The sequence below is a fragment of the Dermacentor variabilis genome, chromosome 1 (genome assembly GCF_050947875.1).
Source record: "Dermacentor variabilis isolate Ectoservices chromosome 1, ASM5094787v1, whole genome shotgun sequence".
Taxonomy (NCBI): Eukaryota; Metazoa; Arthropoda; class Arachnida; order Ixodida; family Ixodidae; genus Dermacentor; species Dermacentor variabilis.
The window spans coordinates 21893976-21906045 of record NC_134568.1 but is presented as its reverse complement, the minus strand read 5'-3'; the positions used below and the strand labels follow the sequence as shown (position 1 = coordinate 21906045).

The following is a 12070-nucleotide window of genomic DNA, read 5'->3' as shown; positions in this document are numbered from 1 at the left end:
TGGCAGCAGGGTAGCTTCTCCTCTAAGTGATGTCGTCATGGCTTTGATGGTCTGCGTAACGTTTGAAAACTGTCTTGGAGCAGATTTAGCTGTAAAAAGCAGCGTGCCACAAAAATTGATTGAAGAGACCATAATGGCTATGGCTGTGAAATTCTTGCGGGAGGAAATTCTTAAAGCGACAGTGCTACTTGCGCAAGCCATTTTGTAACTACGTTGTGAAAAAAAATAAAAGATATAGGATCCCTTTAAGCAAGTGCGGTGAGGATAAGGCAAGCCTATCTGCAATGTTAAATATCCGTGGTTAGAACAGCAGGTCACGGAAGTCAACTGATGAAAGTGGCGGCGCTAATGAAGCAGCCGCGCGCTTCAGACATATCGGCTGTTCCATCAAGTCAGGTGTTTCTATGCGAGCTCTGAGGAGCAGCAAACGATAATTTCCCGCTTGCCGTGCCAGCCATGAAGTGTATGTACAACAATGCACGAAAGAATGAAAAATGCGTCATCAGCAACATTCCAACCTGCCGTGATGCGCAGTAGCACCCAGCTTATTAGAAGCCTCAGGGCCAGTTCAGCAAAAGTGAAGCTCTCGCTTTCGTAGCTTCACGAGTAACACACGATGGTACGTAGCACTCGCATACGTATTCTGAATGCGCAAGTTGGCACGAATGAACCATGGGAAACTGCTAGATACATTGTAACCTTGCGATATGCTACCGACACAGTTCAATGTGCCGTTGATAAAAAAAAAATAGTGATAGCGCTCCACCGGAAACTATGGGTTCCCTCAACGAATTACATTCCCCGAGCTTATAAGCCAATACCGAGCGCTACAGCTGTGGGCGGGGTACCCTGTATTTATTTTATTCAGGTACTTCACGGACTCCAACTGGAGTATTATGTGATGGGGGTTACAAATTTGCGTGCGAACAGAAGCAGTTTGAACATTGCTCTTTGAACATCGTATACAATAGGAAATCAACAAACGGGCCAATGGTACGAAATAGAAACATTTCAGAACAAAATGGTGCACATTTTTTTCTTTGAAGATAACGGGGTCAGAGATGTGAACATTGTCGTGCGGAAGACCATTCCAATAGATGATTGCACGTGGCAAGGCTGATGGGTTGAACTCGATGGTTTTTCATGAAAGAGGTTTGAAACTGAGGTGATTATGCAGTCGGTACGATGTGCGAATCAGCCGTGTAAGTGTCAGGGCAAATGAATGATGGCTACAAACAAGTTTATGGAAGAGACAGATAAGTGAAATTGTTCCGCGATATAAGGACGGAAGGGACAACGATGTCCTAATGTTAGTTATGCTGGAATTCCGGCTGTAATCTCGTGCAATAAAACGAGCGGCACGATATTGTACGTATTCAAGGGAATGTATGAAGTATTCTCGAAGAGGTGACTAAATGGAAGATGCGTATTCAAGTTGAAGGCGAACAAATGTTTGATAGTCGAGTCGAACATGCGTAGGCCTCTGACGTTGCGCTTGAAATAACCGAATGCGCGGTTAGCTTTAGCAGCGATTGTTTCAGAGACTAGGTAAAAAATGAACGCCTAGGTACTTATATGATGACGCGAGAGTGACTGGACTGTTGTTAAGTGAATAAATATATGAGGAATCGGATCATTTGCGGCTAAATATCATTAATCGGCATTTATCAGTGTTAAGGGACATTTGCCATGATGAGCACCAGGTGGTAATGTGGTCAAAATCTTTCTGGAGAGCTACATGGTCGTTTGCAAAGCGGATTTTGCGATATATAATGCAGTCGTCGGGAAACAACCTGATTGTCGGGGTGATGTTTAATGGTAAGTCATCAGTATAGAAGAGAAAAAAATAATGGGCCGATTGCATGGCCTTGGGGAACGCCAGATGATACATCAATAAGAGATAATGAATAATTATCAACTGACGTGAACTGTTTACGAAAGGATAAGGAGTTTGTTATCCAAGAAATTATTAAGGAATCAAGGCGCGAAGAAGATAGTTTTGCTATTAGACGACAACGTGCAACGCGATCGAAGACTTTAGTAAAGTCGAGGAACAAACAGTCCATCTCAGAAGTAGTTAGTTAGTAAACTCAAGTATTAGAATAGTAAGCTGTTGGGCTGTTGCGAGTGACCGTCTTTCCTGACCAGGTCTCCTTTTTTTCTGCAACGCTTCTGTGCTCCCCTTTGCAAAAATAAACTCAAGTAGTTGAGTCTCCATTGATAGCCCCTTCCTAAACCCATGCTGTTTTGAGTAAAGGAAACCGTTGCTTTCTCAATGCAGTGTCTTGTTGGATACAATGATATGTTCGAGTAGTTTGCAAGTTATCACGGCTCGCAAGCGGGTATGTCACGTGGTAGTTTTTTGTATTTCGCAGGCATCCACAGTAACCTGAAAAACACTAATACTTAATTGATAGAAGGTTAGAAACCGTCTCATCGGGCGCTTTCTGAAGCGCTTTACAACTTTCTAATTGGAATTTTTTTTGCCTATGTTCGTTGCTTCAGAAGTTGGTTTAGTATTTTTGAATAATCCTCTAATTAAGCAAAATACAATATATAGCGTGACACACTACATACAAAAGTCATTTTGTACATTTGATCGTGTCGTCTACATTCGGTCGACATACATGTGGTCGCGTCGTCTTAGAGTGCGTCGGCATATTTTAAAGCTCTGGCTAAAGTTAGCTGAAACACCTTGTACACACACACACACACACACACACACACACACACACACACACACACACCTATCTATCTATCTATCTATCTATCTATCTATCTATCTATCTATCTATCTATCTATCTATCTATCTATCTATCTATCTATCTATCTATATATATATATATATATATATATATATATATATATATATATATATATATATATATATATATATATATATATATATAACGGGAATATTATATCGTCTTATAATAAGAAGCAAACAATGACATCAATGATACGATATATTACTCAAAAATCGGGCCCCTCGGTTTCCTCTCCCTCCCTCCCTCCCCCCCTCCCCCCCCCTCTCTCTCTCTCTCTCTCTATATATATATATATATATATATATATATATATATATATATATATATATATATATATATATTTCATTCTATTAAGAGCCACAAGTAATTTCCCTTATGCTGTCCTTTGTGTCTTCGTTTTATGATATGCTTAATCAAAATCGGCCACCTCGGTTAACCCTCTTTCTTCTCGTTCATTACATAACGAGGGTCTCGAATCCGGCAACATTGATCCCGTCAGGTAGCATGTGTGCGTTTATTGACCAGTTGCCTACAACCAAACGGTTCGCGTATTACGTGACGCCTGCGGCAGAAACGATGTTACACATCCGCCGCCAAGGCTTGTGAGTGGTGCCGCTGGCTAACACTCCCAGGGTTAGTCATAGTCGTAAGACAGAAATAGCCAAGAAAGTGGACGGCAATACCGCGCCGCGGCAGCTCGGTTGATAAGGTCATCGCACGCGTAATGCGAAGACGTGGGTTCGAATCCTGATTGCGGCCAATTGTATTGTAGTCCACTTTCATTTACATTTATTTATCCTTTTATTAATTCAAGTAAGAACTACAGGTAATTTCTCCTATGCTGTCATTGTTCGTTGGCTTCTTAAGATATGACTATATATACATACATCTATGTGTTTGTTTGTTTACTTATTTATTTGCAGGGCGTACGTGCAAGGCGGCCCTAAAAAAATTAAATGGCAGGAACAGATGACGCAGCAGTAAGCGCAAAGGGGCAATTCCGCTCAGCGGAAGAGCCTAGCTATCCGAGAACACATGCACTGGGTTTCTGCTTTGCGCACTCGCGCGTACACTCGACCGTTTCACCGATCCGCTCCGTCATACGGCGCTGATCGGTTCTTCGGTCGACAGGCGCACGATATTAAAAAAAAAAAGAATTGAAAAGGTGGTGCATGAGAAAAATTACGTTCGTAGTGATTAGTTGACTAAGGTGACTGTTTAGGCATGTTGGTAGGACATGAATGCAGCTTTCTGCGCACATGACGCGCTTGTGTGTCTCAGCCTCTTCTTCGACCTCGTCTTGTGCGCAAAAAAAGCTGCATTCACGTAGTGATTAACGTCTTCTTCCGCACTAGTATGGTAACTGGCAACTCTCTCTCTCACACAGCTACTCATTCGCACGCACGTCGCATTATCGGCACACAAGGGAGGTTGTGCCGCTGTCAAAAAAAAAAAAGAGAAAAGGTTCCTTGCAAGTATAAGCGACATGACACCACAAGCTGTGAACATGCGCTCCGCCATTCATACAGCTGCATTACGAAGATGAAAATAATCGAATTCATCCTATAGCGATTTAGTAGCAGAGTATCAGCGGAATCATCAAATAATAAACTAAGAGAAAGATAATAGAGACGAACCATATTACAGGTCGACTCTGCGTTCTCGCAGGTCCCTGTCTTTCCCTCTGTCACACAGTGCCCATCCAATACGGCGGCTCAGTAGCTATGGAGTTATACTGGTGAGCAGTGGCGTAGCTAGGTCGTCTGGCACCCGGCACCGATAGCTCTTCTGTCACCCCCCCCCCCCTCTGGTGTAGTCGAGGAAAGCGAGGATATCGACAATTTTCGGGTGTCTTCAGACGTGTATGACCCCTCCCCCCCCCCCCCCCCCCCCGCCTACTGACCCCGTGCACCCGGGGCTCACGGTCCCCCGGCCCTCCCCGTTGCTACGCCACTGCTGGTGAGCGCAAGACCAGGGGCTCGATGCTCATAGTAAGGTGCGTCACAGCGCAACACAACACAGGGACAAAAGAAGGTTGTGTTGCACTGTAACGGACCTTATTATGAATCCCAACCAACTGGCCCAACTTTCCATCTCGATGCTCGGCCGTGGCGACCGCATTGCTTGGGTCGTGACGCAAAGATTCTTGCGTAGCGTGCTGTGAACGTGCGCGTCAAGAAACCCTGGGTCATGGAAAATAATCCTGTGACACAACCCTACATCATAGTCTTTGAGTTGAAGCACGGGTGTGTGCCAGTAAACATTCACGTCGAAAAAAAACAACAACAAAAAAACGTCCCACTTCTGTCTGCAACCTTAACCTTTGCGCATGGTTCTTTTATGGACTATAGCGAGTTGCTTTGGGACGTTGAGACCCACAATTTAAAACATTTTCCCCCCACATTAGCACGCAAGCAACCGTCACAAGTTATAATAAAAACATGCTAAGAATAACTAGCGCCTACCTTGAGTACACGGCGTTTTCATGGTGAGCAGCATAAAAAGTGAACGCACAGGAGCACAGTGAGCCAGATATACGCTGGCCGTTCATTTCTGGTTGACCGACCTTGGCAATGACGCTGAAAACACCATACTGATTGACAAAAAAAAAGAAAAAAAAGGACGGAGAGTCCGGTGGTCGCGCGCTGAGATAATTAACAAACATCTTATCACACATTATCAAAGCGTATGTCCGCTACATTTTCTTTTATACTTGCATTATCTTTTTTTTTCGCTTGCGAGAGGTAGGCATTCAATCCGCGTTAAAAGCGACCTGATGAATGCTCTATTATCAGATATTCCGGATCTTCGTTATCATTTGCTCTTTTAAAAAGAGCATGCGTCGTGCAGTATATATGACCTCATCGAAAGTTAACCCGTCGTGTTATCTGCATGCATTTCTAGAATTCCACGGCTGGCAATGACCCGCTTGCGGTGTTCTTTGCGCGAGAAAAAAAAAGAAGAAAATAAAGAACCGCTGGAAGTACGTGCCAGGGTCGTCCTGTGCGTACCGCCAACGCCATACTATTTTTCAGTTTCTGCACAATTGTGGGAGCGGAGGACTTCTCTCCTGTCTTTCGGTGTTTACCGCTCCGCGACTGGGCTTCCCGATATTCAGTGCGTTCTTTGCAGAGGTGACACAATCAGTTTTTGTGCCGTGATAACGTCTTCCATATCTGCTGCAAACGACTCGAGGACGAATGAGCAAGAAATTATGGCGGCTCTCTTTGTTGTATAAGCTATGTATAAGCTACGTTATCAGTATTTTTTTATGGCTTGATGTTTATTTAAGACAACGTGTCTCTTTAAGAAACGGTGCTCTGGTATTGTGGTGTCTTTCAGCTGCTGTCATTGTTGACAGAGGGGACAAAGGTTGCCTCAAGCCATCATTTCAGAGGCTTTCACATCCCCTTCCTGTTACACTGCCCCGTGACGAAGCAAATAAAGCAATCTATCAATCAAAACAAGGCTCTCCTGTAATCGCTCCTTTATACGACACCGAAACGGCTTCCAGTCTGGCGACGACGCCACATGAAGGGTTAGGTCAATTGATCATGTAGCATGATATCTTGGTGATGAATATATTTCGCATATTAATGCTTCAAAATTACTGGAAGAGCATCGGATGAGGCGCCTATGCATGCAAGACATCGTAGCGAAGAACTTCATACTGAGCGGATTTTATTATATACTTCTTGATTTGAAGAAAGCGTTTTATTCCATTAAGTACGACATTTTATTGTATAAATAGCAAAGTATGAAGTTCAATGGATAGCTCGGCAACTTACAGATAGTTATTTAACAAATCGCTGCCAGTGCACTGAAGTAAACGGAATTTGTTCGCAAACAGGTGCCATGAAATTTGGTGTACTGCAAGGTTCCGTTCTGGGACCCATCTTGTTTCTGCTTGAAATAAATGATTTCAATACCATTTCTTTAACACAGCAAGCCATTCAATATGCAGAGGGCACAAACATATTTTTCATTTGAGGAAACAGTCACAGCTTGGAAAGAGAATGCAACGCCTAGCTCGTTCAACAATCTACAAACAAACTGCAGTTGAACATTCGTAAAACAAAGTATCTTGTTTTTCTAGCAAAGAAAGAAGAATTCACACGTTCTTCAACCTGCAATATGAAGACAGCGGTTTAGAGCACGTTTCACCGTAGAAGTTCCTTGGTAGTTGTTTTTGATGAGAATCTTAGCTAGAATGCACCACATGGCGACCATGTATTAATCTCGAAATCCTTAGGTGCCTTGCACAAATATAAAGATTACCTGCCCGTACGGCTTAAATTCACGCTCTTATACAGTTCTGTTTGCAGTACTGACCTATTGCATCATCATCATCATCATCATCATCATCATCATCATCATCATCATCATCATCATCATCATCATCCGCAGCAACAGCCTATTTTTATGCCCTGTGGAGGACAAAGACCTCTCCCAACGATCACCAATTATCGCTCTCTTGCACTAGCTGATTCCAACTTCTGCCTGCAAATTTCCTGATTTCATCACCCCACCTAATTTTCTGCCGTACTCGACTCCCCTTCCCTTCCCTTGGAATGCATTCTGTAACTCTAATAGCCCAACGTTTAATTGTCTTATGCGTTACTCGGATTGCCCATATTCATTTTTTTCTATTAATGTCAACTAGAATATCGGCTATCCCCGTTTGCTCTCTGATCCACAGGGCTCTCTTCCCGTCTCTTAACGTTACGCGTAACGTTCTTTATTGCATCGCTCTTTGCGCGACCCCCTTAACTTGTTCTCGGGCTTCTTTGTCAGTCTCCAAGTATCTGCCCCATATGTTAGCGCCGGTAGAAAGCAATGATTGTATACTTTTCTTTTAAACGACAGTGGTAAGCTATCAGTCGTGATTTGGTAATGCCAGCAGCATGCACTCCAACCCATTTTTGGGTTGTTCTTCGTGTTCTACGTCAGAGGGTAACCTTCATATGCTGCATAAGCTATAGAAACGTGGAAATTAAAGTATTTAAGGGCTTTCAAGAATTGATCACACTATAGCCTTACTTTAATAGAGCTCAGGTACCTGCTCTTAACGACCTCATATCACTTAAACTTGCAATAACTGTTTATTAACAAATCCGTTCTGACCTTGTAGCTTTTAACATGGTTTGTAAAGAAAGAGGTTCACACCTTTACAACATCACATTTTGTTATTCCTCGTATTAAAACGCCGTATGGGTGACAACTAACACACTATGTCATCGCAATGGCTCTTGAACAAATTACAGCGTTTCTGTTCACCTAGACCAAAAGGTCAAAACAGCCCAAGCGTTTAAAAAGAGCGTAAAACTGCATTTACTGTTATGCATGCAAACTTAGCAGTGTTTTCTGGTGTTATTTGTCATCTTTTACTTTCCCATTTGTTACCGCAGCCTTTGCCTCTGTATTTTGGCGCTTCTTAGCAAAAAGGTGTAGTTGCCATCTAAATGGCTACACCATTGTGGTGGCATGCCACTGCTGTTGGATGTCACCGACTATTTCTTGCTTTGTATCACACGAGTGTTGACAAGTGCCCGGGACCCTTTCAGGCAAATATGCTGTCTTTAGACCCAAGCTCCTGGACACTGGTTGTGCGAAAGAAATATTGAAATTCAAAAAGAAAAATATTTATTATCATATTTCTTCTTACAATCGGGACTCATCAGATAAATGTCACATTATTCAACTGATGAGACACGTGACATAGTAAAAGACAGTTTAAGAAAAGGGGTAGGACTTATACAATACAAACAAAATATGAGCAATAACACATAATGAATAGATTGTATGAGCACGTGTGCGTAAATGCAGGAGTCGCGTATACAACACATTCAGCACGCAGAAACGTTCATTAGCCTTGAAGTCTAGCAACGTTGCTACTTTGCCATTTAGAAGTGTTGTGAGGTGCCGCGGTGGCGTAGTGGCTTCGGCGCAGCGCTGCTAAGCTCGAAGTCGCGGGAACAAATCCCGGCCAAGGCGACCACATTTCGATGGGGGCGAAATGCAAAAAAACTCGGTGGCCTTTTACTCTGTGAAGAAGGATGACCAGCGAGGCTGTGTATGTGGGCCCTTTAATGGCGAACTGCACCTCTACCGCGGATCGGTCCACATATGCGGAGAGTGCCTAACGCCTGCTTCACCTCCGCCGCGGGTCGGCCCGGCATTGCACTATCTTCTGGATCGGCCCACGTATGGGGAGAGTGCTTAACGCCTGCTTCACCTCCGCCGCGGGTCGGCCCGGCATTGCACTATATTCGCGATCGGCCCACGTATGGGGAGTGTTTAACGCCAGCTTCACCTACGCCGCGGATCGGCCCGGCATTGCACTATCTTCGGGATCGGCCCACATATGGGGAGTGCTTAACGCCTGCTTCACCTCTGCCACGGGTCGGCCCGGCATTGCACTATCTTCTCGATCGGCCCACGTATGGGGAGAGTGCTTAACGCCTGCTTCACCTCCGCCACGGTTTGGCCCGGCATTGCACTATCTTCGGGATCGGCCTACGTATGGGGAGTGCTTAACGCCTGCTTAACCTGTGCCGCGGGTCGGCCCGGCATTGCACTATCTTCGCGATCGGCCCACGTTTGGGGAGTGCTTAACGCCAGCTTCACCTCCACCGTGGGTCGGCCCGGCATTGCACTATCTCTGGGATCGGCCCACGTATCGGGAGTTTTTTGCTTACCACGCCAACGACACGAAAAGTTCCTTGGACAGTAGAGGTATACAGCTTCGCTGTGAAACGCGCGTGTACCGTCGATTGGGTGTACGTTGAACACGCCCAGGTGTGATCGACATTAATACGGAGTTTCCCACCACGGGTGTGCCTCATGATCGCACGGTGGTTTTTTGCACGTAGAACTCCATAATTTAATTTAGAAGTTTCCTGAAGGATAGTGTACTGCCACCAAGGCTCAAGCTTTTTTTCTTTTTTTGGGCATTTAACCCGCCGTGGTTGCTCAGTGGCTATGGTGTTGGGCTGCTGAGCACGAGGTCGCGGGATCGAATCCCGGCCACGGCGGCCGCATTTCGATGGGGGCGAAATGCGAAAACACCCGTGTGCTTAGATTTAGGTGCACGTTAAAGAACCCCAGGTGGTCAAAATTTCCGGAGTCCTCCACTACGGCGTGCCTCATAATCAGAAAGTGGTTTTGGCACGTAAAACCCCAAATATTATTATTATTATTTATGGGCATTTCTTTACTACAAGGTTCTCAGAAATGCTAGAGTTGAAGCCCCGAAGCTAGCCAGCTAGTTAACGAACGAATAAGGTACGTTGAAGGAAGCAAGCATGACCCGAACTCTGTGGACAAAAACTCAATTTTTTTCGAGTCGTCCTTCTGCAGGACGCGCGCTGGGCAGCGCGCTCTAGAACGGCCTCACCTAATGTGGCCGCATGCGTTCGAACGCTGGCTGTGCATCGGGAAATGCTTTGGTAATTAGGTTCGAGAAAGCATGTAGACTTCAAGCAAGGCATTAAACAGGCGCGCCTTTTGCTGCTCAGAAAACCATCTCGTTTCCGTCGTAGCCCAAGCGGCTGGAGTCGGCAGATTGTGTAGGAAGCTCAAACAGCTACAACGCCATCTGGCCAGCGTCCGGTGCCCATACTTAGTATAGGCCCATATAGGCACTGAGCCGCTATGAGGCCTACAACTGTGTTCCCCACTCTGCTGACCCGTCTAAGTTTAACCCTTGGTGAATGGGCGTTCTACAGCAAGCTGGCTCTGGACTGCGCTCACGCACCCGTTACAGGACGAATTATTCTGCTTTCCGACGCAATTATTAACCACCGTATTTAGAAAAGCTTCACGAAGCACATGCTTGACTTGGTATAAGTGACGCCTGTCGTGAACCCGCCGGAGGTAACGCGATGAGCGTCTTGGGCACGTTCACGAGAGGCGTCATTTAGATCAACTTAAGCACGGGTTTCAAGTTAAGACGCCTTTCAAATACGGGAGTTAAGTGGCTACTTCAACTGGGCCACCAGGCGATCGGTATTGTTCCAGAGATGTCCTGCTTTGCCGAAGCAAATTTGCCCACATTTTCACTGCAGTATCTGTTGACTTTCAGTCCTCTCAGTCATTCTTTATGCGCTCCTTGTGTGTTTGCCAGCACAGCTTCATCCTTCTAACATTGCTTGATGTTATCCATTGCTTCAGCCGTTGCTAATAAGCAACCATGAACCAGGTGCTACATTAGACAGATTGAGCGAGGAGAGCCCAGATAGCAGTAGCTAAATCCCGATTGAAGGATTAAGCAACGTGCATGCGACAGTGCGATACCTTCAGTGCACTAAGAAGGCCTTTTAACTTTGCTACGAGACGCTGGCCGCAACAATATTATGTAATACCGTATGTTATGTGTCCATTGTACGTTCTGTATAATTTCATTTATCATGCCATTCAAATGGAGTAGCACGCCTGGCATGCAGTCAGGCAAGCCTCTCCAGTTTTCATTAAAGAGCCTCTCTCTGTCTTTCCCAGCAGTTTATGGCACCATAATTAGGGATAAATTACTCAACAGACTTGGCATTGTTAACGCGCTGGCTTCTACTTTTGTTTGTGCCCAAGCGTTCTTTTAGGGTGCACATCGGTGTTACGAAATGTTCAGTTATGAAAATTACGAAATAATTACCACGGGGCTGTTTGCATGTGTGCACAGCACATAACCACGGCACTGAAGCGTCACTGCCCTTGGAATCTCCCCATTTCTAATTAAACAACGCGCTGCAGACGGAGTGAGGCACGGGGGCCGGGGCGGCAAGGAGGTGCCAAACAGCGGGGAAAAATAAATTGCGGCCAGGGCGACAGAGCGACTTCCCGGCATGCTAATTAGCAGGCCGAAACGTGGGATCGTCGTCGCCGCCCCGCTGCCACTCGTGAGCTGTCATGGCCAAGCGCCGCAGGCCGCACTTTCCTGCGTGCCGTCAAGCGAATGTGCGCACTTTTGCGCTGCGATCCCAGGCGCGACGTACGGTGACGGTGCGCAAAAACGCCGATGTCTGCGGAACCACTTGGCGGGCGCGCAGTCCGCATGAGCGGCGAGTCTGTGCGCATCGCCACGCGCGCGCGGGCGAGACGCGCCTGCGATTCGCAAAACGCCGATGCGGCACATTCGTGTGGCCGAGCGCACTTCGCTCGCTTTACCGGCTCGCCGTTCGTCATTCAGCTGCGCAAAGCCTCGACGCTGCGCAGCTCTCTATCTTGGTGGCGCTTCGGGCGAGTATACTGCATAGTTTATCGTACTCGCTTACCGTTTGCCGAAATACGCTGAATCTTTGTCGCAGTG

At 45.8% G+C, this 12070-nt stretch overlaps 1 protein-coding gene across 1 annotated transcript in view; it reads right to left on the bottom strand.

Moving 5' to 3' along the window:
• Positions 1–12070, bottom strand: part of LOC142575771 (LIM homeobox transcription factor 1-beta-like) — a 248658-nt gene that overhangs the window by 168781 nt on the left and 67807 nt on the right. The gene's annotated exons all lie outside the window — the stretch shown is intronic.